The sequence below is a fragment of the Struthio camelus genome, chromosome 3 (assembly GCF_040807025.1).
Source record: "Struthio camelus isolate bStrCam1 chromosome 3, bStrCam1.hap1, whole genome shotgun sequence".
In the NCBI taxonomy this organism is placed as follows: domain Eukaryota; kingdom Metazoa; phylum Chordata; class Aves; order Struthioniformes; family Struthionidae; genus Struthio; species Struthio camelus.
In genome coordinates, this window is record NC_090944.1 from 81,592,053 (window position 1) to 81,617,857 (window position 25,805).

Below are 25,805 nucleotides of genomic sequence, written 5' to 3' on the forward strand. Positions count from 1 at the left end.
AGCTGCTAGCACCACTTCCCAGGTGTGCCCCTACGGCTGCACACCCAAACCGAGGCCACAAAAAGATACTCAATCTGTAAAATACTACTTAAAATTCATTCCCCCTCTCCTTGTAGGCCACAGTGCCTCAGCTTTGTTTTAAATTTTCCTAAAGAGCATACTCCTTGAACAGCACCTTTCAGCAGGAAGCCAGAATTAGAGAAAGAAAGTGAAAATGGCCTTGATACCATCCTCTAAAGCTATGAAACACTTTGATCTCAACAGTCTGGGCTGTCAGGGTGAAAGTCCCTTTTACTCAACTTTAAAGACTAGGTGATTACAGCCAATTACTATGTTGCCACAACTCAGGTCTTTGGGAGGCGATCTCTCTCAAACACACTCTCCTATAGATTTTGATTTTTTTTCAATGTTTATGTTGAAAAATATACCTACAGCTTTATTGAAAGTCTTGCACAATACTTACAGATATATGGTGGCCCTATCTGAAGTCCAGGATATGTTCACAGGCACAAGAACAACACTGGTCCCACTGTCCTCGCACGTGCAGAGTGCGGTCCATGGGTACTCGATCACGTATATGTGAATGCAGCAAATTTACTGTACATTTGCTATGCTGCACATTCACACACTTTTCCACCTACGCAACGTGACAGCTCCTGCAGACATCAGCTAGAGCCCATCTATATGGGGAAACGTATAATCAGACACTTAGATCATAACCCATGAGGACTCTCTAGGGATGGGGGGGAAAACAAAACAAAACAAAACAAAACGGCTTCTGACCACTTTAAACATACATGGTACTAAGGTCTGTCAGCGCAGAAGAACGGAAAGTCAAAGCCTCATCTGTGACGCACATTAGACAGTGGAGGAAAATAAACAAACAAACCCCACAGTCCATGTATGTGGTAGAAAAATAATGGTTTTTGTCCCATCTCTCCTCACTTTCTAACACTTCACGTTCCCTAGGTTTAGCATTTTGTTTATCCGCATTATCTTTTAGGGTTTGGCATTCTGTCCCTTTCTCTGTCCTGTCTTTCCTGTCTCCTGCTGTATGCAGAGTGTCGTAAGAATACATTATTACTGCATCATGATAAACTGCTGAAAAAAAGGTGTCCTGTTTTTGTTTTGAAGCAAAACCTTGATTTCTCTAGACTTAAACAATAAATGCAGTTTATTGAGTTAGGAATGTTATTCTGTAATTTCCAAATGGCTAATGATTTACTGAAGAAATAAGGTCTCTTCAGCAATATTTAAAAAAATAAAAACAAAAAAAACCCACATACCTCAACCGCAGGGTACATTCAGTCTCAAGTCCTTCTAGAGGACATGCTGACATCTTTACCGAAAGTGCAGTGTAATGTATTAATAACTCTCTGCAATGCAGTAGCTATTTAACCAGTATACAGTGCTGCAGACACTCTTTAACAAAAGAAACAACCTGCAGATGCACTGCAACACAAATAGAGTACATGGATCCAATGCTCCATTTATAGGCCTTCTAAAGGGATTATTTTCCACCCTCCCTGTGAATTTTGGGGGTTTGCTTTCCCTTCCCTTAAAAAAAGATGGCTCACTATAGTTAGCAAACCTGCAAGTCAGACTGTATGAAAATTCAGTGAAAACACTGACATACAGGTGCATAAGTAAGAATACAATACACCACTCTTCTCTACCTCAGATTAAAATGCAGTCAAAGCTTCTATGTCCTTTTCTACCCACATCAGCATTTAGTGATGACAGCTCTATAAGACTAACAGTAAACGTTCAACAGGACGCTGCTTGAATTTTTAAGCATTTTGATATTCAAACTTCAATGCTGTGACTTGACTGAAAATTCTCCTATACGTGCACAGACCCTTCCCTCTGCCCAGCACCATACAGAAGAGGCACTGCTGCTGGCACGCTACTGAGACAGTGATCTAAGGTGGGATGGCAAGGTAACAGCGCTCAGACATCAAGCCTGTGTTTTGCTTAAAGCAGTAGACTAATCCAGAGAGAAGCAAGTAAGCGTCCTATCATGACAATAAATTAATGATGGTGTGGGCACTCAGCCTCATCCAACCAAGCTAAAGCTGTCGTTGAAACTCACCACCTTTTAAAATTTACTGCAGCTCAAGGGCACTGGAATCCTCATCTAGTCACTCCATATATAGCACAATCCACTGGCTGCTTTACTGAAAGTGTCGTGCAGTTTTTAAGATTAAAAATTTTTAAATGTTTCATAGCTAGAAATATAAAGTAGATAAAACCTCTAAAGAGGCATGCACGGTTTCAGTAGAAGGAAATATGACATCTAGGAATAATTCTTACTAGATGAGTTACAGTAACAAATTTAATTGTGTGACTACAAAAAAAAAAAAGACAACTCTTCGTACAACTCACGTCTTCCAATTTAACAAGAACTCGCAATATTTAGCGCAAACTGATTAATACTTTTAAATTCATTTTAATAGCTGGCTGTTGTCTTTAAAACCTTGCCACTGAATTTTGTGTTGACTTTTAAGTCCTTCCACTGAAAGTCATCCATTTAAAACAAACAAACAAAAATAAAAAACGTATTTTGTAAAAGCCAGGTCTCTGAAATAAGCGACTTTCAGAACACAAATTAGGTTTCAGGAACTTTATATAAATTGATGCTTTCCTTTAAATTCAGTGAAAAGAGTTGGGAGAAATCATTCTGAATTGTAAACATTTACTGGAACCTCCTCTGCATCTCAGAAAGTTTAGCAAGAACAATTTTGAAACAGAACTGAAATAAAAACACTAAGCTTATACTAACAGATGTTTGCATTTAAAATAAAATAAAACCTTTTCTTTGGATTTCCTGTCTTGGACAAAAATAAAACCTACAAAAAACAGCGTGCATGTTTGTTTAGTGGGGAGGAGAATCCTTAAATTCCACCCGGGTTGGAATTAAGACATACTGACAGTCTATGCCCACCACAGGCTGGCTCTGTCATTTCAGGTAATCAGTCATTTCCTATGCCCACTCTACTCAAAGGCAACAGCATGTCTTATTTTTAAGGCGTATTACAACACTAAGTGAACAACTCTTTCAAAACCCCAGTTCAATAGGAATGTATTCAATGGCAGATAAAGGACTCTGGTCTCAATGAATGACTGGGACTGAGTTTTGCAGTAATACTAATACTCATAATCCTAATACTACTAATAATAGTAATACTAATTATTTTGAAATCTCACAGCATTTGAAATAAAAACAAATAAATGAAAAAGAAACCAAGCAGGTGTTCAAGTTCAAAGGAGTATACATACTACAAATATATCACAGTTCCTCTTATTCTGTTGCTTCTATAGCTAAATTATGTACCTTATGTATATACGGTCCAGAAGATTAAGACTACCAAACAGCAATGAAGTAACTGATCACTGCAAAAAGTCAAGATGCTGTCAGTGCTACCACATACAAAAGATCTGTAACAAGGCAATCACCCCAAATTTTCATTCCTATTTTCTGCTGATGAGCCTTTTCCATCCTGATCTGTTGTTTACCTTGTTTTGATTGTCCCGTGTTGTATTGACATTAAGCTTTAACATGTCCCTATGAAAGTCATTCCACTACAATCACATCTGAGATGAGAAAGTGGTCTAACAATGCTTCAGAAATTGCCTTAACGCTTGTATGCACTGTTTGCCCCTTGCTACTACTTTTTAGCTACTATTTCATAAAGTCAGGTTATTGAGAGCAATGATATTCCTGTCAGACAAATAATAATTTCTTCAGTGCTTTTGTATCCAAGAGGCAAAGCAAGAGTTAAGACAATCTTAGATCACTGCAGTGTCAGTGTACAGAGCAGTTTAGTGTCTGCATTCACGTATAGATGGTGTTAATGCCTGCAATACTTATCATATATCAGTATCCAAGATTAACAACGCCAAGTGTCACTTGTTAGAAGGCAAGAGGCAAACATTGGAAGCTTGGACTTGCTCAGAGCGAACGTTTGGTGCACAACTCACTTGGACTGACTCTGAGTCACGAGCCTTTCTCTGCGCTTTCTTCGTATTAGAACAACAATATGCTTAATCTGAACCAGAAAGGCAGTCAATTTATTAAAAGCTATGTGTAATGCAGAACCTGTATGCCTTCCTTATCAACAGCTACACAAAAATAATCTCACAGATTTTAAAATTTTAATTCTCTAATATTCATAATCAGGAGGTGAAGATATGGATATCTTACTTGAGTTTTACATGCACATGACACCCTACAAAGTCAGGCAGTGAAAAGGGGTCTTTAGATTTCTACTGATTATTTGATTTACTAGGCAATATTTGTCAATTCAGGAAAAACAGAAACAAGAGAGGGGCATGAAATCTCATTTATAAAAATGTACTGCTACATACTATACAGTAAGGATAGGTGAGAGAAATTTAAAACACTCATGAAAAGGCATCACATAAATGCTTGCAACCATCTTTCTGATCCCCTTTTACAGTCAAGACCTTACTAATTTTCTGTTGCAGTCTTCAAACACTTCTATACTGGCCAATTTTCAGAAAGCACGTTAACTATAACAAAAAACATCTAGTCTAAATCCATCCATGTGTAGTATTCAATAAAAAATTTGGGTTAGCATCTTAGCATTTAGATCATAGAGACAGAGAAAGAAAAAAAAAAAAGAAAATAAACTTAGATTCCTGTTCAAATCCTCTTAATAACAGCAAAATGGAGGTATTTAAGACTTCTCTTTCATATTGGATCTTTCTTCCAGAAACTGACACTTAATCCCACCATTTTTCTTGTTGTTTTGGTTTTCTACTTGCTTGTTTTCTGTGAGAAGAGAGCACCAAATCTCTCCTTACTTAAATATTAGAGTTGGGATCCAAATCAAAATCCCAAACCCAAAACACACAGCCCAGACTTTGGGAAACAGCCATGAAAGCAAATACTATGATACAAAATCACAGGGGCGGGAGGGATACATATTAACTATTGGCGCTATAACTGCAGGTTTTTCTGAACAAGCCATGCTAGAAAACAGTTCCTTTTGTTCTTTAAATTTTTAAAGAAAAGATCAATGCTTTCTCAACTCTATAGCCTACATTCATGGGATCTGTCAGCTAATTCAGTACACGGCACAGTATTTAAGAGCCATTCTCACTACTTACGTATAGCAACCATTTCTTTAAAAAAAAAGAAAAACCCACACAACACAACAATATTTATTTTCTTCCAAAACCCACAATCAAAATAACAACATTGAGCTGTAGATACTCAGTGAGGCATCTCCTGTAACGTCCACGGCTCTCCTTAACTGCAAGCGCAGCTTGCCCTTGGACAAGCTTCCTCTTAACGTTCAACCACAGAGCTCAAAGAGAAGCGGGGGGATCCTTCTCCTGTCTCTTGTCTTCACGCGCAGGTAGACGGGGGACCCAAAAACCCTCCTCAGGGGATTCACCACCTACAAGTCCAGATCTGGCACGGCAACCTGTTGCTGCCTGCACGGCAAGAAGGGAGGAATCGCTCACCTCCCCCTGCTGCCTACCCCCACGCTTCTTCAAGCCCAGCTACCAGGAGGCTACAAGTTTAACATCAGTTTCCCTCGCTCCGTCCAGACATACTAAGCGCTACGAGACTTTTCACTGCCGAACAATGCTGCACATTCACTATTGAGCACTGAGGCAGAGTGAAATACTGAGAGGCCACTACATTGGCATTATTTCCCTAAGTTCAGCCTGTTATCACAGCTATTAGCTGGCATACTCACTTTTCAAATCCCGGTCTCTTTGGAAACCCTGACTACCATTATTACAAAGAGGTTAAAAGACGTTTAGCTGGGCATTTTCCTACTCTCCTTCTTTTGCATTATATATAATGTGTTACTAGTGTAGGCAGGATGTCAGTAATAAGCATTTTTTTTAAGTTATTCAGGAATTATGTAGCTATTAAAACATTATACTAACAAGGATTTTGGCAAAAAATAAGTGAAGTTTGTTATCTACGGATGACATCAGTTATACTTGCTCCTGCATCCAAAAGCATTAATCTCTCAAGTCGCAGAAATGGCTATAGTCTTCCCCAGGACAAGTAAAGTGAGGAGAGTAAATCAAGGTCCCTTTTGCAATTGATCAGCACCATTTAATAGAGCACTCAAAGATAGCAAAGTTTCCACTCCAATGATTTTTCAATGAATACATGCTCTTTATGATATAAACTAAATGAACTTGAAACATTTTAAACCTTTAAACTATGTACAGACCCTGCCAGTTATAAATTGATTGCAAAATATTTTGAAGGTTACAAAAACAATCTGGGAGAAACCTTCCCCTCCCAGTGAAGTTAGAGAAGAATTCTTTAAAAACAATGAAAACGCTTCTAGCAGTAAAGGCCCCGGCGCTATGTAACAAGGACAGTCAAACTGCCTGTGGCTGCACTGCTGCCTTCGGGATGGCAATTGTTGTAGCTGACCGCAACTCAGAGTAATGCAACATCCAAATCCGAAAGTGCGCCATGCCTATACCGTAACTTTCATTGCGCTGTGACGGACAGAACGGAAGCCTATCGCCATGGCATGAGAGCTCCAATTGCCGGACATAGCAGAGCCTAATCCGTACAAGTAAAAGCATCTCTCAACAAGTATAGCACAACACTAGAATTAGCAAGAAGGGGCTTTTCTTTTATTCGCTTGAGGTTTTTGCTGTTTTGCGGGTTGGATTTTTTGTCTGTTTGTTTTGACTGCCACGGTGAACAGGAGAAAGCTGTGCAAGACATCAATAACCTCTTTGCCCATCCAGGTAGAAACGACATAAATCCACTTCAGGACACAAGCTGTGCATAATATCTAATCTAGTTTAACCACCACTTTAAATATATATTTATTTCTTTAATAATTGTTTTAAATAAAACATACATATGACTGAGGAAGGATTTCCTGTGCTAGAAGAATATTAAAGAGAAACTCCTGATAGCTGGGATAATTTTTGTTATATTTTTGTATCTGCCAACCACTCTCTCTTTGAAGACTACTCAATGCAGGAATGTGTGAGGATGAAAGCACCTGAAAGTCCTAGTCGCACAACAGTCTTAGCCAAATCACCATTGTCAATTTACAGGACTTTGAATGGTGGTTTTCATTTCAAGGATTTTCTTAGCCGTGACATGCTAACATGGCATATCTAGGGATGGAAGGAAAACAAATACCACAGTGCTTTGCCAGAGCTCTTATTGGAGGGACTGCAGGGGCTTATTTGTTACTAGGTTTTCTATACCCTGAAAAGGATATTTTGAACTTCAAGTTCCACTATGTCAGCACTTTGTCTCTCACATCCAGAGGTGGCAAGAAACATATTTAAGATAAAGGACTTGATTATCAGCATTAGCCAACAGGAAAACAATTATGGAGTACGCACTGAGTGTGTTACACTGGGGCCCACCATTTGCCCCAGGTATTGACATTCCTTTCTCTTGTGTTTACTTTTCTCTTTTCAAACTAGCATGGTTAGTTTAGGAACATATTACTGATAGTGGTGGTTCTGCTTTGAGACTATACTATTCCTCTACGCATAGCGATGTAGCTAGGAATCTCTCCTTAACACTCCCTTTTCCCCCCTCCGTTTACCCCCTTTGCAACAAAGATGAATGGGTGTGTGAAGTGATAGCTTACAGGGTTAGTTTAAATAAAGCTAATTCACTAGGCAATTCCACGTTCTCATCCCAAATAGATTAATTAAAAAAAAATTATCAGACTTGCCAAAGCGGAACGGAAGGGATACATACAGAGCACATCAGGGTTTCCACATTTCCAAAGTGCTTAGCCGTGGACTTTTCCTGTATGAGTTTTAAGGAAACATTCACTGAATTTAATCAGAAACTGGGAAAAACAAACAAAATCTACTAACCTTAAAAAAAAAAAAAGATATTTCTCATTACTAGTTAGGTACCAGTAGCCCGAGAGAATTATTTTTACCTACTGAAAAAGATAATCTGTTCTTTGTCACTGGGATTTACTGCAGCAATCATGTGCTAGGGCACCCAAAGAGTTCAGCTGATATCCCCTTACTATTTATACCACAAACTTTAAAATTAAATAAACAACTCCTGAAAAGGGAGCTGCATTTTAACCTGCTGTAAGTTAAATGGATTTGGCATGTCTTTTCCATGCATATAACTCCTAAGGTCTTACTGTGAATGATTTATCCCTTCCCATAACTGGAACAAGTGAGAACAAGCGAGTTGATACAATACTTCAGCTAATATTCTGGGGTCTGTCTCTTAAGTCTGGTTAGATAAGAAACTTAAAAAAGAAAAAAGAAAGGAATAAAGCACATAAAGTACCACAGGGAAGGCAGAGGTTACACATGATGAAGTGTTAGCATTGCCTTTAGCCTGGTAAGTTTGACTTTCTTCTCTCAGAGTCCCCTATCACACCAAGGTATTTAAGCCCAAATTTTCAGAACAGTCCTTTGCTGATGGTTTCCAAATTTGATGCCTCCTGCAAAATGCTAAGCACTCGGGAACCCCAGGAAGGGGAAGCTGAAGGAATACGGTAACTTTAAAAACTAGGCCCTGGAGTGAGATACTTAGCTTGTAGAAAAGAACCGTAACTCATTAACGGACTACAAAAAATTTTTAACAGCTACCAAGTGCAGAACACGCTGCACAGCCTAACTTCCCTCTGCCACCACTCTTCATTTGCCACCTTAGGAATAACAGCATGCATAACCCTCACTAGGCAGAAGCCTAGAGAGGCTATGATTCACTTTGAAATCCCAATACAAAGCTCTATTGCAGAGGCCTTCTTGTTCATCTTCCTTACACTGTTGCTGCAAGTCTGCCTACTTCACACACACACCAAGTGAGCGAGCTTAGGGACGAAGCAATTCTCAGCAGTATTGCCGGGCAGGACCTTCTGAATCGGGAAGTCCATCACAGCGGCCCAGAGGTAATGCTGCAGCTTGCGCCAGGATCCCTGAGCTAGTGCAAGACTGGTTCTCCATCAGTATAGCCAGCAACTCACACTGGCAACAGACTTAGTGAGTACTTAGTCAGGAACAGGATTATGCCCATTAGGACGCTCTTGTAGGGAATATGCCTTTCCTAAGCTATTCCTAAGCTTAGTTCAAAGGCTATCTTGCATATGCTTATTATCTGCAGCGTTATTCAGCACTGCAACATACTCAATTACATTTTTATGATATAAAGGAGAGAAAAAGAAAGAAATATCTTTCAAAGTTACGCATATATCTACCTGATGGTCAAGAACTACTAACACGTCCTGCTCCAAGATGATACAACTTTACTTTGTGGTTGAAGGGAGAAGGATGAAAACTTAACCTGTTGTCACACCACACTCCTACAAGCCTCCACTTTTACTGAGAAAATACTGAAAAGGTTAAGTAGTGCTGTTATAATGTTGTCGTTTCCAGGTGTGATAAAAGTAGGGTGGGTGTTAAGTTGCTGAAGACTAAAGGTTTGATGAATATAATACTCTGAGTCAGAGGACAGATAAAACTACTTCTTTCTTCAGCATCTACACGCATCAGTGATTTGGGACTCTGTTGAGCTCAGGGTTAAAGATAGTATGCCATCAAAAACACTTAGTATGCAGTTCTGTAAACTGACTCCTCTGTGAATGCTTTAAACTCCTGAATCTGCCTGCTTCTTACAATGGTAAGGGCGCTTTAGTATCTTCACACAGAAGTCAGTTGTCTTGACTTTTAAGATCTGTTCATGGCAGTAAGTGAGACAAAAGGAAGACATAATCTCAACTTCGTTGAGCTTTCTTTCAAAGGGAAGAATTAGTGGTTCAACTAATTGCAAATGAATTTTACAGTCAGATGCCTAGGGCACCTCAATAGGACTTTTAAAACTTCACCTTTTCTTACAGTAAATAAAAATTTAACAGGCAATCAGGTGAAGGAAGATGAGGTCCTTTCTTTTTGAGGCTTTTTTTAGGGGAAATCTTTTATGTAAGCATATTACCCCCCCCTCCCCCAGTGCACTAGGCTCAGTTTACACTCTGATCATAACAAAAGATGTTTCCTTGTGCAGTTGTTACTCTATACTTCAATCCCCCACCAAAACCAGCCAGGCTTGTAAAAACAGACATGTCAAAAGGTTAAGAAATGAACACATACGTTTTCTCCAGTTGTACAAAAGTAGCTGATAATCTCAGCTCTTCAGATCACAGGCGATAGACATTATTAAACCAAATGTCCGGTACCGTTTTAAAATCGAAATAAAAAACTAGATGAAGTTAAAATTAATCTAGCAAAAAGTAACTGACTGCATGAAGGAGTACTTTTAAACAGAAAATTGGATGATGTCTCTCTAAGTAGGAAGAAAAGAATCTTAATCTGTCCATAATGTAGCATATACATTAGGAACACAAAGCAAAATCTATTATAATATCCATTTACATAAGCATTATTGAAATAGTAATTAGAGTATACTAGAAATAAATCATCTGCCAGAGTAAAGGCTGTTCAACTCTGACCACAGACATTTTCCGAGCCGAATATATATTCATTTATTATGTAGCCTATATCAAATTCACAAGGCTCCTAAATATTTAATACTTTACTTTCAACTTTTGGTTTCTGAAGGATGAAATATTCTATACATTTTTGTTACTTGCTACCTTACACTCAAAACCAGACTCACAAGGAAAAGTCATCTTTCTTAGCAAGGTGAGGAATGGGATTTCATAATGCCTTTCTCTCCTTATCCTCCCCCCACTCCACCTTCCAGTAAGTAAAATTAAAGGGCAATAAGGGTTCAGCACAGTAGAAATCACCAGGTTTTCAAAATAAATGAATTAGAAAAGGTGTCCAGGACTACAAAAACTGGATAAATTTTATTTAGACTGTTCTCAAAACCCTCATATGGTTGTGGAAATACACTAGGTACCCTAACACTGCTAGCAAATGTGTGATTCCAGTATATTTATAAGCACTATGGGAAGCACATCATACATAGGCAACACATCACCCCAAATATTTGCTCTTGTGAAATTTCTTGCTCTTGTGATTGCTCTTGAATGCAAAGCATCCCATGCATCATATGATTATTCATTTCATCTTCCATTCTCTTCTTTTCCTTCCCTACTTTAAAGGCACATGAATATCTTTTTAAAAATACTAATTATTTTATGTACTTTTCTTTGAAAATTTTCTTACTGCTTTAAAGAGGCCAATAATAAAATATTTATCTGTTTATGTTTGTCACATTAATCCCAACTATGGGCTTGCTTCTCTCCCCTCACTTCTGACCACGTACTCCCAAACCAGCACTAACGTTTCTGTGGCCACACAGTTGGTTTGCATCTACATCAGCTTCTGCTCAAATTGGGGGGCTGTGCGAATGCTCCGGCCAGTGGGAGGGGAGTGGCACAAGTACTTGGCCTGGAGACGATGGGGAGGAGGTCGCCATCCCCTCGGTCACCGTACCAAAGTATTTGGAAATGTTTGGAAGAATAAAGACACACATGCTCTGGGATTACCAAAAGGATCAGGTGTTGCTATCTACAAGACTGGAATCCTGATTTTTGCAGGTTCAACTAGAATACACGCTTGTTCCCGTATCTGTTAAAGGATCCTTTGGCGGGGGGGTGGGTTCTAAGTTATTAAAAAGCACAAGAAAACTTGATGAAAGAGAGACAGACAGACACACATGTACCATATCCTCTAGAAATTTAAATCTAGGCTTAACTTTTGGCATACACGGTCTTATTGCTTCAACTGGATCTATGAAATTAACACAATGCGCGTGCATGCGCGCGCGCACACACACACTTGCTCACTCATCCTATACATATTAGCTCCTTCTAGCCTCTTCCCATGAGCTGATTCAAAGAAAATTGAGTTGCAGTAACCCTCAGTGACTTCAGAGGTAAAGTTTGGGATTTCTCTCTCCTATCAGAGCTACTTCCCTTGGGCAATGTTTAAATGCATCCTTTTCCTTTCTTCCTACTTCCTCCCATAACAAGAAGTGTAACTTCATTTCAATCTATCTTCTGAAAAACAGTAATTATATTGAGACCAGGACGTACAAGCAAGATATTTTGAACTAGAGGAAGATAAAGTATGAACTTTTTTTTTCCCCTCCTGAAAGCCTGTAATTTAAAGCAAAAATGCTTCTATGAAAGCTTTAGAAAGATTAATGAGCAACTTTTTTCTTTTGTTATTGCTGACAATTTTCAGAGAAAGGAAATCTTCCAATCCCAAAATACCACGATCCACTTTATCTTTGATTATACAACTATGCTTTCATATGCCCCTGTGCAACACACACTTTCACAAATTACTCGCTAGAGAGAAAAGTAACATTCATATAGGCAGGAACAAGGTATTACACTGATAGAAACTCAAGAAATTTTTGCACTTCTACGGTTTCCATAAAAATTCAGTATAAAACATATTCAAAGTCTGCAGTTTCTGTCCACGCTTTCCTCCTTCTCCCCATCCCCCCCCCCCCCATTTCAAGAGAAATAGCAAATGAAGTACTCAGAAATATACTTAGTGTTGTAACACAGGTTTCGACTCTTATATATATATGCAGTTATGAGGATAATCAAAATGACCTCATAACATTAACTAATAACCTGACAGGCAAATATTCACAGAAGTTTTGGTACATGACTGAGAAAACAGAACGTGCGCATACTTAGATGAAGAAGTGCAATGGTCCACGGCACTCCATGAACGATTTAGGAAAAACCCTCTCAGAAAACTTTTAGCTGAAAAATATAGGATACCACTGTGTGTTACTTCTCTTGCTACTTAATTCTCAGAAATTAAAATTTCCTTTTCTTTTTTCCAAATAAATGAAGTATCACAGTAAACTTCCCATTTTAAATCATTCACGGTCAACTGAGTGCTTATTAAATTACATATACATAGCTGGCCAATGTTGAAGACTATAAAGCAAAAAAATGCAGTAAGATTAATTTAACAGAAACATTATATACTTCTACAAAACAGCATTACAGGTTTTTAAAGAAGATGCTCTGTTTTAGAGTTTTACAGAAACTGCAAACATAGTGGTAAAAACTGTTGGAGGAAGGAGGCAAAAGTGAGAAAGATGGAAAATGCAAAAGAAAGGAAATGCTTACCCCCAAGTCTTGTCCTACAGCAAAAGCACATTCATTTTTCACTGGATTGCATAAGCTTAAATATGCTATATACCCCATTTAGCCCAACAAACGGTTATTTATCTTCCAAAAGATAATTAGGTACTGCTGTTTTCAAACATTTCAGAAACGGTGTCCAGAAGCATGTCCGCAAAGTGAGCCCCCTGTGATTACTGCTGCACACGTGAAGCAGTGTAACTGGTTACCCTCTTGGAGACGTTTAGCACAAGATTAACAAGTGGCTAAGAGCCATCCTCTCATTCCCATTTTAAACCAATAGTTTTAATACCACAGCTGGCCACCTGCCATCACTGTAGGCCTCAAAGAGGGATAAGGTTAAAAAAAAATAAAAAATAAAAAAAAAATCTTTCGGGAAAATTCTTCCATGTCTGCTGCTTTGCAGCATCTTCAGCCTTCTCGGGGTGGGAGGGTGCTTTTTCCATGGCCAGTTTTGCATTCCAACTCCAGATAGCTTTAAGCATACCAAACAATATCTTCCAATTATTTCAGTTGGGAACCCTCCAGAATTGCTTTCCATAAGCTGTCAGGGAAGTGCTACTTATCAAATTATTTACTCTACGGTTAGGACTAAGACTCCCTGTACAGACTATGTAAGAACTGACGAAAAAGAATTTCTTAAAATAGTAATTCAGGCACGAAATATTTCTCTCTTTTCTCATCTCCCCAACTGCATTACTAGCCCACATTGAAATAAGCTGGCAAGTGAAATCGGAAGAAAATCCCTATTTTCTCCCCCTCAATACAGGAACGAATTAGTTCAATAATAAATAACCGTAGAATTTCACAACAAAACAAAACACCAAACAAACCTCAAACTTTTTTTTTTTTTTTTTAAAGGGGCATGCATATGTTTATATATTCAATATCTTATCTTCCTATTTTTTTTCTCTCTTAAGGTCTAAACATGCAGTTATATTACTGAAGTTACCGAGTAATTAAAGTAACCAAAGGCTCAAAAACTGCATGCATGGACATATTTTTCAGCAAAAACGGAGTAAAATATACCCACCTAGTTTCTTTCACCAAGTTAGTATGGATACTATAGATATTTTTTCAAACTTTTTTTCCCCACCAAAAGAACTGTTTCCCAAACCTAAAACTCAAACCTTACAAGTCTTCAGAAAGTGTAGAAATGAGAGAAAAGAAAGGAAACACCACTACAGTACAGCTGCATAAGCAAGAAAGATTCTTTTTCTTTTTTCTGAGAGGATTTCGAACAAAAATATCCTTTTGAACTGAAGCAAACTGAGCTTCAGTCTAGAACTAAAGAGCTAAAACCCTCTAACAAAAGTGAGATTTAGGCCCTACTCCTCTATGAGGGAATGGGCTGAAGTTGGTATCGTTACCAGCTGTTTTATAGCAAGTGGTACAAATAGCTTCCAATTAAAAAACAAACAAACAAAAAACCCTTAAAACCATGAAAAGAAAATTGCTGTGTCATAATTCACATGTAGTGTCATAAACACTACACCAGAAGACTGCGCATCAGAAAACGTTGTCTAAGACAGACACTAGGGATGATTCTCAGAACATGAAACAGTCTAAAGTAGGCAAATTAAATTAACTGAGGAAATCAAGAGTGACTGAGGTCTAGCTGAACAGAAATCATGAAGGTAGATAAAACTCATTGTTGACAAAAACTTATGCATGTTGGAGCAGGGTATCAGTACTAATTAGTATTAGTGCTATACTAATACAAGAGACAGACCTATGCATCATAAGAAACAAGTCACTGACGTTTGCTTAATGAATGCTAACAATAAACACGGAATATCTATTATATAGAATTAGAAACTTTCAAAGAGGACAAGAGTTTAGATCCTAAAAGCATAAATTAGCTATTCAATGAGATGGGCACTCCAAAAAGATACAATTACTCCATCTTTTTCTAAAATGCCTAGTATCGGCTACGATCACTGGCCTTGCTCACTATGGCTCATATTATTGATAATATGATAGGTACCCGAAGAAAATGGCCATAAGAATCAGAGTATCACTTAGAATTTTCCTAGCACTAAGAGATAAGTTATACTGCCCTTTGATACAGCTAGATGTACCGTCTAAGCACTATGCTGAATTACAACCCCGATATTTTGCCTTATAGGTGTTTGTCAAACAGTGGCCGTGTCACACCCTGCATGCCCAACAGCAACTACAAAAGAAAACTCCTGGGAAATACAAGGAACAATGAGCTCAACTTCATCAGTTACGAACATCATCAGTTCGTATGAACATCACTTCCCTGCATTTATTAAAACATACTGCATAAATCCAAGTAAAACACTTTGGGGATGGGGCAGGTGAAGCGCCTTGCTCATTTAGCCTCAAGGAAAATACCTATCCCTCCTTTTAAGCATTCTGATCAGTTTTTGCAACAAAGCAGCTCAACTGGCAAAATACTAATTAATGCAGATATTTAATTAACTCAATTTAAACTTCAGAGTTGTATGAAATAAAGATAAAATAAATGTACTCCCTAGAAATACTATTAAAATATGAAGTGAACCAGGGACCCTAGAGAGATAACGGAAATTACGGCTGCAAGTACAAGGCTCGATTTTAAATTAAAAAAACCTGACAAATCCTGAAGTTTAATTAACATTGGCAGGTCTGGGCTGCTGGGAACATTTCCACAATTTCAAATATCAAAGAAATTATTGAAGGTTTTAAGGTTGGATGGAGGGGAGGGAAGATGGGATGGCAAATGGAAAAAGCAAAGGACACAGCTTGCTTCTCAGTGCCAACATAGCAATTTTTTTTTTTTTTTTAATTTTCTCAGTTCTGTACCCAACTTTGATCAAAAAAAGGAACATAAATTCGACCCGGTGATAACACTGTAAGCCTCTGCACAAACAATCAGAAAACTAATTTAACCATCTCCAAACTCTCTCCCTCAGACAGAACTAAGCAAATGAGCTTTATCTTCCTGAACTCAAATTCAGAAGCAAATACATGGTTTGCGTTTTCAAATCTATGATCTTCCTATGTGACCAGTAACAAATTTGTTTCTTTCATTACTGTAAGCTGTATTCAAGCGTTTAGGGACATTATATCACATTTGTTTGAAAATGAATTAATTTAGGTACGTCATGTGCTTTTCTAGTACATCTGAAGAATTTTGGGGAGGGAGGGTTTGAATTTCAGCTGTATGTAGCAAAAAGGAAACAATCTCTGTCAGGTAACATTTAGCCCTGACCCATTTCTGAGTTGCACACACATACATTCTTATAATATATAGTATTATATTTATATTTTTAGAAGAAATAGCCTTAGATTTGGCCACCACGTTCAAATACTGATAACGGCCCCGATTCTGCAAACCATACTGTACACTTTTATCTTTATCACATATACTTAACTTTGTTCTTGGGAGCAAAGAATGAAGGTCAGAGCAACTGCACTTTCTTTTTAAGCGGAGTTCCTCACTGAAATATTAAATATATTCTACAAGTCATCTTTATGGAATTCACTAGCAACACCTTTACTGTGCCTTTTTTTTTTCCTCTTAATTCAGAGCTCTTCCATCACAATTCCACAGCACAGACACACACTAGTTAATTTACTACTTAACACAGAGCTGTGATATCACCACAGCTATGTTATGTGGGCTGTATTTATACTACTCTGTAAAATGCATAACAGGGTCTGTAATGTTACAAACAGTAAGAGTGTAAAAGGGATCCCCCAAATAAATGGAAAGACTAGATTAGAGACTAATCTATTAAGGACGGCACTTGCACTTTCTAAGGAGAAGCCATGAATAAGGTCACACAACTACAGCTACCAATTTGTGAGCAAGCAATTACAATGCACAGGTGCAAATACAGCAGCAGGAGGGCCCCAGCCTACAGCTCCCTTAGCACTGCCCAGGTTACAGAAGGGGTGGCCACAGTACCACCAAGATCTCCCCATCTCTGCTGGTCTGCATCTAATGCCATGTTAATCACGCACTGTCGACGTTGCACAATTTCTGTATCCTTACTGTGTCTTTTAAAGAAGATTTTTACCAGCAAAGCAGTGAAAAGTGTGCTTTTTTTTAAATGAAATGCTTCTTTTAGTCAGAGTAGCTGGGGAATGCATAGCCGAATACTGTAACTAGTTTTAAGCTAGATTTTGCATAAAAGTACTCTGAAGGTCTTTTAGACAGCAAAGGATAGAAGCCTTATTTTTAGAAAAACTAAGATCAAATGCTAACTAAGATTTCACATTTTCATTCGTTACATTAATTGGAAAATCCTCATGTCAACTCCTGAGTTATTTTTAATACACAATACATTTTAACAAGTCCAAATATATTAAAAGCGGTCTGTGCTGTATATGGACTATTTTAAGTACAGCCATTATTATTACATTGCATCAGGCTAATACACAGAGAAGCTTGCCAATTTTGTAAAGAAATAGGCAAGTGCTTAATCCTAAGCATACACAAAACGTTCAGTTTTCTTCAAGTTAAGCATGTATCACCTTTTGCCTTATACAACCTAAAGGAGAGGAAACAAATAGTAACTACAGAACATATATCAACTGAAATCTATATCCTCATATTTTTAGCTTAAGAACTAGTTCTGACTACTGATAGTAACAAAACATAAAACACTTTCCCCTGACTTCCTCATAGCTTTCCTCTGCCAAAACCAATTAGCAGTACTGCACCTTTTGGCAGCGCTGCGGAAGGGAGGGAATGCTTGATGAGGTTATGACCCTCTCTGATAAAAAACAAAAATCTCTGTCCATTCCACCAGAGACTGGGTACTGAAAAATATTAAACTTCTCATTCTCCCCCGGAATGGGTTCATTCTTCTTGTTTCAAGTCCTACAGCAGCATTAGCATTAAATTCAGAACGGGTTTATTACATTTTAAAAATCACTGGTCTCTTAAAAATCTGAGTGGATCTTTTGGTTAAGTTCTCACTTTGATCTAGGCAAGTCAACTTGAAACTCTGAGTTATATCCCTCTGAGCAGGCATGTTCTGTTACCATTACATGCTAACCTCACAGCAGAACAACATACTCTTGAGCACTTGCTTTTATTGGGTTTAAAGTAGCGTTTCTCTTCTGCTTGGATGTGCCTTCCTCTGCCAGCTGGAGACTATATGAGCACTTGCAGTTAAAACAGATGCAGTCATGACACCTGTCCATTCCTGCTGACTTCTAAAACACCATAAAAATCTTTGAAAATGGACATATATCATTCTGGCTTTGGACTCAATGCAGAGGGTATTAGAAAAAAATAGAGAGTCAATTATCCTCCACTGTACAAAGCAAATATGACATCCGAGTCTAGTCCAACTACATTAACAGCAATATCGGTAATGCATATCTTTGGTGAGAAAAACAAAAGAAACTCCCCAAAACAAACCAGAATTCATTTTCTTCTTGTATTTAAGCCATATGCCATGATCTAATCTGAAACGACACACTATCAGGTTCTCGGGTAAGGGATCGTATTCTTCAGATATGATCCCTACAAACATCTCCTATCGTTGTGGGGTATACCTAAGGCAAAATTATCATGATTCCTTTAGCTTTGGTCAGCTCAGCTTCCCATCACTAATACCTTTATGTAAGTCCAGTCTAGCCATTTCCTTCCACATGTTGTTTGATAAAGTCATCTGTAGTTAGCTCTTGAGATTAATGTACCCATTAGGGTGCACTTCACCAGGATGGCAAGGAAACATAAATGCAAGATACAAGTTGATATCTAATTGCTGCATAAATACAGGCTATCATTTCAAACCTCTTGTTCAATTCATTTTCCCTGGACACTTCTGTGTACAGACTTTCTTGATAACCCTCTTTCGGCTCTGGTCAAGACAACTGCAGGGGTGGGAGAGAGGGGTGTGCTGCAAAGAAGTCACAGAAAAATCCCGCAGTTTCCTCTCTGTGGAGTCTGGGACAAAACAGAATTCCCAAGTGTTTGGGTCACGGCACAAGAGTTTGTGTGACACAAGGACCAGGTGCCCTTACTCACTGAAGCCCCAAACCCTTCACGGACCCCACTGGCACAGCCTTCCCACGCTCCCCACTCTCGCCACCATTCACCACGGGCACCTCGATGTATAACACATTTGCCTCACATTTGCACTTCTGCTCCTAGTTTTCATTTCTTGAACCTGATCAGGCCAAAGATTCTTCTAACCAGAAGAGGGGGGACAGCTTGCTACAGGTATTTCAGTTAGGTCAGCTGAATACACAAGATTTGAAACTCAGTATGAGAAAGAAGCCAGCCGTATGTAACTTCTCACATGTTCTTTCCCCCCACCCCTTCCTATGACATAATACTCTCAATTAAACAACTGTCAGTGCAATCATACACTATTATAAAACTAGAAACTTGAGAAAAAGAATGCAATGGTTTTACAGCCTTTCTTTCTCAGCCAGCTCTATCAGGAGTCTCTAGGATTACCTATATTCCTGTAATCAGAAAGAACATTTTACAATGGGGCTAAGATTGTACCTAAAACAAAATAAAGCGATACCTTTTTATGCCAAGAGAGTAAATGCAAGTTAGTTCCATCGTGGTAAAATGGAAACAGGCTACTGCTTTGTTTAGGCTGAACTGGAGAATACATTGTGATCTCAACTTGCTTCAGATGAAAAAGCCTACCTGTCCACTAGGATTTCACATTGAGATTACTATCACAAATTAGCTATTGTGGTTTAACAAGTCCCTTCTTTTTAGCACTGAAAATATAGCTTTGGACATTTGGTTAACAAATTCAGCCCTCTCATGCATAAACACAAAAAAGATTAAAGTGGCACAACAAGAGGTAACAAATCATATCACATGAATAAGCATGACACTAGCACTCTCAGGTTAATCACAGCCATCCAAGCTGCCAACGAGCAGAAACTTACATTCATATATTTTATTAATTTGCTTACCTGCAGCCTCACTGTTTACCTGACAGTCAGGTCACTTCTCATTTATATTGCAAAAGGTTACAAAAAGGCATTTCAAGGGAAATTCCAAAGCTCAATATAAATAAAGGATTAGTTAGTGGATACGGCTTTCAAGATAAGGAGGTCTACCAGCAGTAAAGGCATTTGAACTAATTAAGCTCTTCTAACTACAGAATGTTTACTCTGTATAAAAATTGGCTTCAAATGCTTTCGATGTGATCGCCAGCTACAGAATAGCCATCAAAAGTACTACCTGTTTGCACAAAGGAAAATGGAAACGGAATGACAAAGAAAATAAGCTTGTATGTGAAACTCAGAAACTTGTTCAATTTCAGTATTTTCAGTTCCTCAGTTATGAATGAGTGATAAAACAATGGCAGCCAGACAGAACATGCTCGAGTAAGCAAAAACTTTTAAATAGGATTATACCAACCACTGAGCAAATATTGTCAAAAAGAGAAAAAAGAAAAAAGAAAAAAAGAAAAAATCCACCACATACCAAAGAATATATCTTAAATCAGAGGTCTTGTTTGCTCTGCTTTAGAAAGAATAGAGTTCAGATTTTGGAGAGTATAGCTTATAGTCACAATTTTTACTTCTTTATCACTGTACAAAAGATAAGTTAATTTAGGCACTACATTTTAAATACAACCAGAGGACCATGCCAAAGAATGGATAAATACCATTCTAGGTCTTTCAAAAGCAATATTTGCTTTTGTAAAGTCTACTGATTTTCAGAAGGATTTTAGGCAAATCCATTTCTCTATGTCATTTCCCATTCCTTAATTTAAAGATAATGTCTTTTTTTTTTTAAATCGTGTATTTCACGCTTTATATTCTGAAATGTAATCTGCAGTAAACTAGATCCCTCTGAATGCAAAGCATCTCTAGTACCGCTGTGCTGAATTCAGGTGGAAGGGGCCTGTGAGGGCTTGAGAGCTAAAGTATCCAACTTATCACAGTAAAAATATATTTAAAAAAAAAGTTGTTTTTTTTTTTTTTTAAATAGGAAGATTATCTTTGTAGATCCGTAATCAAAGAGTAATTCAGCTATCATTTTAATTAAACCTCCCAACCAAAATAGTCAAACTTTTGACACACTCAGCTATGCCTCAGCATAGCAGATGCTTCATTTGCAGAAAAAACAGCAACCAATGCCCTCGGTTTTCTGTCATAACTCAGAATCTACCTCACTGCAGTTGCAACTAAACTTCATCCCTTTTTAACAATACTAGGAGTAGGCATTAAGGGATTTTAGGACAGTGGAGAGTTATTAGCTTGTAAAAATATGATTGGCAGAAGCAGGTTTTTTTTTTTTTTTTGGCCTCAGGATAACACTTGGGAAGACAGGAGGCAAGCAGAGTGAAACATTAAGTACTAGCCATGGAAAAAAGAAAATTCCCCTGAGATGACAGGTTAAAATTCTTCCTTTTGGGCTGCCTATAATACAATCAAGTTCCTATCAGGTTCCTTAGGCAAGTTAGGGACTTGTTTGAGTATAACAGGCAAGGAAACAAACACACGCAGATTTCAAAGCGCAGCCCTCAAGCCAATGAAAACACCACTTTCTCTCTGCAGGCTGTGCGTGTTGTTCTGTGTAAAGCTATCATTTACATCCTTTTGCAACTTTGTATTAAAAGTATCATAACGCCATCACTGAAAGACGAGCAGCCCCTCATTCATTTCAGAAGCAAAATATGCTTCTGCTGCTTCATTCCGTTAGCTCCATTATTTCACTAGCACAGAGTTGACATCACGGAGGGGAAAAAAATGAGTTAAATTCATTTCTTAATGCCCAAACACTCTGCAGGGCAAATCATATTTTAAAATCAGCATGGATGATCAAGAGTAAACCTTCAAGGCGAGTTGTTTTAGGGGGGCTTGACCAGTATAGGCAATGAAAACCAACAAGACAAAGTTAGTTTCTTGCTGGTCTTGCTCCGGAAACTTTGCAGACTAAGATGCATGCTGGGCAAGAGCAGTAAAGGTGGGAGAACACATAACCAGGGAGAGGATGGGACTGTTCCTTTTTATGGCACTAGTGCTAAATCTGCTTAGCAGTATCATAAAGTCGCACCACTACACCTCCAAGGTGTGAATCATAACACAAGTGTTTAGCCTTGAGCATGTCAGTCTCTACATCTGTGCAATCCTTCATTTAAAGCTAAGCACTTGCTTAAAGGATCTGCTGGATCAGAGCTCTGAGAACGTTGTAGTATTGAGTCCAAACATGCAAATATTTCTCTTGCAGTAAGCATATTAACTGTTTTTTTTTTAAGCATATATAGCATATATAGTGTGCAAGTTTTCGGTGTGTTCCACTCTCACATCTCATGGAAGTACTTCGTGTGTAAATAACATCTTCACAGGAAGATCTCAAAGCATCTTAAAATACACCAAATAAACCTCAGCGAACTACTCTATGATTCGGGTCACAACTATACTGGAGACAGAAGGACACAGCAGAGTGGTATTAAGTAACATGCCAAGGTGATATAGGACAACTGTTGTACTGCTGAAAACAGCACAAAAGCTTCCTGAAAGACAGTGTTGTGACTGACCTCCAGCTCAGCCACCACTCGCCTGTGGCGGTACCGCTGCAAAAATCCTACTGTGTCATCGTCCTGAATACAGCCTAACACGGATAGGCAGAAGAGAGGGAAATACAGTATTTAAAATCATTTATAAGTACTTGCATTGTTAAGTCGGGTGCCAACCTGAACTGGGTGCACACAGCAGAAACTGCCTTCCTCCACAGAGAGCCCCTTTAGAGTCCAAGCTCTACGCGCAGCCTTAGAAAATCGCCCAAATAAACTGGAGACAGAGGAGGGTCTATACAAGCATACAGAGAGACGACTATTTTCAATTGGCCTGCAAATTGCTTAACCATCCCATTGCTAACTAGCAGAAAAGGCTAATTTCCCAAATACGGATTCAGAGGTTAGGCCTTGGGCAAGGATTCACTTAACGGCTGGAAACACTAGACGCAGGAACTCGGGCATAAAACAGGCCAGCTGAGTGTGACCTCGCATAGAGCAAACACACTATTTTTTGTGTTCATGTATTTGCCTAAAGACACTGACAGTTACTTCAGTTGTTCTTTTTGCTGTTGTTATGAAGTTTGTGGTTCACAAATCGGCCTAAATTATTCAGGTTCCCATATTAGTTCTCTGAAAGGGATGCATTTTAAGCAGAAAAGTATAATTAAATGCAGTTTCTTTAAATCTTTTTACTGTAAATAACATACATGAATTTTAAGCGTAGAACTAAACACAGTGGGAAATAAAGCTGGTGAATTATTCTATATTTTCAGCAGCATTTACATACCCCAATATTTAACACATCAGACAATTTAGCAATATTAATAAGAAAAACTTGGCACTTATACATTAATTTTGGTCTAGAATCTCAAGTCACAAAAGAAAGCATCATATCCTTGTAGAAACTGAAGGCAGACAGATGTCACCATGGCAATGCACCATTACAATAAATATAGGTGGACTTTTTTGGAATAGAAGGGAGCAGGTGGAAAGATGGAAAAGGTTTAAATATCGAAGAAATATTTAGGAAGAGTATTTTATCGGGAGAATCTGAAAAGGTCACAAAGGAACTGTTAGCATCACAAGTCATAATTAGGACCGAGCCAATATTATATTTAAGAGCAACTATTTTAAAATAATATTTTTATCACCAAGTCAAATGTGCAAGATTAATAGACATAATATGTAAAACCACACAAGTACTTTGAAGAAGTAGGTAATACTATATATATATATATATATATATATATATATATATATAGTGTTTATATATATTGTTATACATTCACAACTAAGTAACTATTCAACATTACAGAAGTAGCAGGTTTTTTTGTCTGCTTTAAAAAATGACTTTTCTTGCATGACTTATAGCAATTTTGCTTTCCTTCACTTGAAGGCTCCTCAGCCAAACTTTCAAAACCCCACTTAGCTTTAGACCAGCCTATTTCACTTTTGAATGAGCTTCATACGGTTCTCACGCAAGGAAAAAGAAACAACAACTCCTAGTTCAATCAGATGAAGGAACTTAATTCATATTTCCCTGTTTTACAGGTAGGCTATAGACCTTTCCTTTTCCTTTCCAATCCTGATCTGAGCTAGTTTTCGAGTTTTGTTTGGTATTTAGATTTCAGTGAGATGTTAAAAAACAAACAAACAAAACACCACTCCCTCATATTAGGTTATTAATATTATCCATTCAACATACATGAGGAAAGAAAGCTAGACATTTTCTACAGCATCTACTTCCATATGTCCTCCTCCCAGTCTATCGAAGCAGTAGCTCTCAGCCACGAGGCATACTTCTCCAGTGAGGACCTACAAAAAGCAAGCCAGAAACACCAAATCTTTCATTCCTTCCCATCTCGCAGCCACTCTGATTTTTCTGGCTTTTTAAGTACTGTGCCAAGGTACTGAGAAAAGATCTCAGGAGAGTTAAAGGATAAGGCTAGCAACTACATCTGTGTGACTCAAGAAATCAAAGTGATTTAAGTCACCGTGTATAGCACTGTTTCCCTTAATTACTGGATCATTTCCTATCTGGACATTCATAGTTTCAGATTATAAATCTACTAAAATACCTGTGACCACAGATAGCTGCTATATTCAACAGCATCCAAAGTTCAAGGTAACAAACTGAGCTCAAAGTAGCTTTTATCTTTCTCTCCTTTAACCCCTTCAGAGCCCCGGAAAAGATGGCTATTTTAATGGAACAGAGTGATTGTCTCCTAACTGCCCAAAAAACCTGAAACAAAGCCCCTCCAGATCTAAACGCTGTCCGTAATAAGGCCTTTGTTATTTAGTAATTTTACTCTGTAACCCGAACTCCGTTCAAAACCTTTAAAGTCACTTTGGATCAGCTCAGAGCTTTAAACCAGGGATTGCTCCCTTTTTCTTACTGGGGGGGGGGAATTATATTAATTAAAAGGTACTGACTGACCTGGATTAGCCTCTATCCCACATCTGTAGAAAGCAATTCCTAACACTTGCATCAATCAAGAGAACAGAATAGGCTGTTCCAGTTGGATTTCTTGTGGGGAAAAATCAAGTTGTTTATTTTTGGTGCTTAAGTCTAATTGAGTAACCTACTAACAAGACAGTGCCTTTGTTGAAAAACCTTTCAAATTATTTTGGGAATGCAGCAATATTTAGTCTCATCAAGTTTCTGCCTGTGCTGTTTAGTTATAAATTACAGGAAAGCCATTTTTCCCTTGTCTACAAATAATCCTAGCATTTTAATCAAGGGGGAGCAGGGAAACGATACTTCCAGACACATGAGAAAAAGATACAAGACTCCAATAGAGTCAAGTCTTAGCAGTTACATTTCAAAAAGAGCACAGAAAAAATTCTGAAGAGTGCAAAATAAGCCACAAGAGTGATTTATAGTCAGAAAGTCTACATTACACCAACAGAAGAAAGAGGCTTGATCTGTTTAACTTACACAGTCCGCAAGTACCTGTTTGAAGGTGACAACCAATTCTTTGATCTAACAAAAAAAGAGTTTTATGTTGGAAGTTAAAACCCCAGACCTGTTCAGTCTAGAATTAGGACTGAATTGTGGCATAATTAGGGATAAATTCCCTTTGTCATGGCTGATTCTCCAACATAAATTCTTGCTTTAAAGATTAAGTCTCTTTCTAAAAAGGTATGATACAGCAGAAACAAAAGCTTTGCGATTCAGGCCTTTAAGCAGAAGGCGAACAGCTAACACGGTCTTTCCAGGCTTTAGAAACAGCTTCCAGTGACCTTT

General features: G+C 38.1%; 1 protein-coding gene across 2 annotated transcripts in view; it reads right to left on the minus strand.

Annotated features, from left to right (window-relative positions):
• PLEKHG1 (pleckstrin homology and RhoGEF domain containing G1) overlaps positions 1 to 25,805 on the minus strand; it is a 145,896-nt gene that overhangs the window by 62,823 nt on the left and 57,268 nt on the right. The window lies entirely within an intron of this gene.